The sequence below is a fragment of the Psammomys obesus genome, unplaced genomic scaffold (genome assembly GCF_907164565.1).
Source record: "Psammomys obesus unplaced genomic scaffold, mPsaObe1.curated_primary_1811, whole genome shotgun sequence".
In the NCBI taxonomy this organism is placed as follows: domain Eukaryota; kingdom Metazoa; phylum Chordata; class Mammalia; order Rodentia; family Muridae; genus Psammomys; species Psammomys obesus.
The window spans coordinates 4767535-4770278 of NW_026596100.1; positions in this window are offsets into that span (position 1 = coordinate 4767535).

A 2744-nucleotide genomic window follows, 5' to 3' on the forward strand; every position below is an offset into this window, starting at 1 on the left:
CAACTATCACTTCTTTTTGAGACTTGATCTTCCTTCCAAAGTAGTAAAGCAAACATCTTTAAAATTAAGAGGGTATTGATTCAGCTGGTAGACAGGCTGCTGGCCCAAAAGCAACTCAAGCATATGTTCTTATTTATGGTAAAGTTCCTCCATGCTTGTTTCTTGGCCTCAGTGATTGCCTTCCCAGCCTGCTCTTCAAGGAGTAAAAGCAACAGCAGCGTGTGGTTGCCAGGATACATGTGCACACTTTTTGTTGAACGTGTATCATGACAGCTTGATTTTCCATTAAAATGGAGAACCCTCGAAGACAAATGATTAGGAAAAATTCAGTGGGAGCTAGAATTTACAAATCTTGATTTTGTACTAAAACTCAAAGTTGTAAATTGATACATACTAGTCCTTCAGTTATTACCCATCCTCTTCAGGCATTCAAAAACCTGAATATCATTGTTCTCTGAATGCAAAATGTTTTCAGATGTTTAAGAATTAATTTTGCTGCATTGATACTCTACAGAAAAATAATGTTATACCATAATAGTATTTTTAATTATAAATTGAATAGATAGCAACATAGAATCCTTCTTAACTACTAATATAGATAGTAGATTTTTTTTTCATTTTAACTTTCAACCATGTGGAAGTAGTTAAAGATGATTAATAAAGTGAGAGGAAGAAAGGGACTTAGATTTTATTACACTAGGAAATTGAAATCTTAAGGAAGATGTTAAATGACTTATGAGCCATTTACTGTTTAAAATTTGCAGAATTCTATAAATTAACTACCTTAAATTTTTGTCTTCATCAAGCTTCCCCAAAAATGAAAATAAAAAGATAGTTTCTTTTCTCAAAAAAGTAAAAAAAAAATTACAATATTTCTGAGTTTTATGGAATATCTGCTTCTGAATCTTATGTAACATATAGACATTTAATTGAGGATATTAATTTCCATGCTCTAGATGCTGACACATAACCATTTAACATTTATGTCGGTGACAGATATTTATTTCAGCACTGCTAGATATAACATAAAAATTTAATTATGGATATTCATTTTCTTCTATTAGGCCTGATGTGTATCCATTTAACTATCACATCATGGATATATATTTTTTCACCAGCACAAGCTCTGAAATGCTAAACTCAAACTGTGCACCCCTATTGACTTGTTCTGATTCCAAGAACAAAAAAGCCACCAAAATATAGGAGTAACGATATTTTACTGTCAGAACTCTTGTAATAAAAGATACTTTCAATCATTACTAAGTAAATATTTAATCAAAGAATAACTGCAACTATAAATTCACATGAGCAATTATCTAACAAAAGATAATATAAAATTGAACTAATTTAATAGTAGGTCAAAAATAAAACTGAAGTTGAAGCATTATTTTATTAAAATGAAGTAACTGAGAAATGTGTCAAATGTTAGAGAAAAGGCTCATAGGAAAGAAATAATCAATCACACCAACAAAAAACACTGGTGTTTGGTATACTTGTAGTTGAACCTAGGAAACTACCCACGGTTCGCCAGTGCTCTGCCACTTAGTAAAATCTTGACTGCGCTTTTACGTTTTCCTTGGCAATCTTGTTTGTATATAATCTCCCAGCTTCCTGCTCCTGACATCATGTTTGCCACTTAATGCCTATTATTGTGCTTCTAGAATGATAAGCTAAAATAACTCTTTCTTCAATAAGTTACTTTGGAGATGGGTTTTCTCACAACAACAGAAAAGGAAATAATGTAGAAGATGATGGCAGAAACAGGGAGTTTTACTGAAGAACATGATCATTGTTTTTTTGTTGTTGTTTTGTTTTGTTTTTGTTTTTGTTTTTGTTTTTTTAAGAACTTTGGAAATCTGGAAGACAGTTTTGCTGAAAACAAACAGCAAAGGCTCAGGTCAAAGAATTTTAGAGGGAAAAAAATATCAACAACTGGGATAGAGACCATTCTTGTGATATTTTAGCAAAAATTCTAATCATATTGTGCGAAAACAACAGAGCTTAAATTAAAAAGTAATGGACTTGTTTCCTGTTCTCTTCTTCTTCTGATGTCCTTCCTCTTTGCCTTTCCGGATGGGAATTGACTATTTTAGTCAGGGTCCTCTCTCTTGATTAGTTTCTTTAGATGTACAGATTTTAGTAGGTTTATCCTATATTACATGTCTATATGAGTGAGTATAACCCGTGTGTGTCTTTCTGCTTCTGGGACAGCTCACTCAGGATGATCCTTTCCAGGTCTCACCATTTACCTGGAAATTTCATGATTTCCTTATTTTTCATTGCTGAATAATATTCCATTGTGTAGATGTACCACAATTTCTGCATCCATTCTTCAGTTGAGGGGCATCTGGGTTATTTCCAGCTTCTGGCTATTACAAATAAAGCTGCTACAAACATGGTTGAGCAAACAAGCTAGAAACCCACCACTGAGGGCCTCTGAAAGGCTCTGCCCTGAAGACTATCAAAGCAGATGCTGAGACTTATGGCCAACTGTTGGGAAGTGTGCATGGAATCTTATGTAAGAAGTGGGAAATAGTAAGATCTGGAGAGGACAGGAACTCCACAAGGAGAGCAACAGAACCAGAAATTTGAACACAGGTGTCTTCCCAGGGACTCATACTCCAACCAACTACCATGCATGGAGATAACCTAGAACCCCTGCACAGATGTAGCCCATGGCAGTTCAGTGTCCAAGTGGGTTACATAGTAATAGGAAGAGGGACGGTCTCTGACATAAACTGATT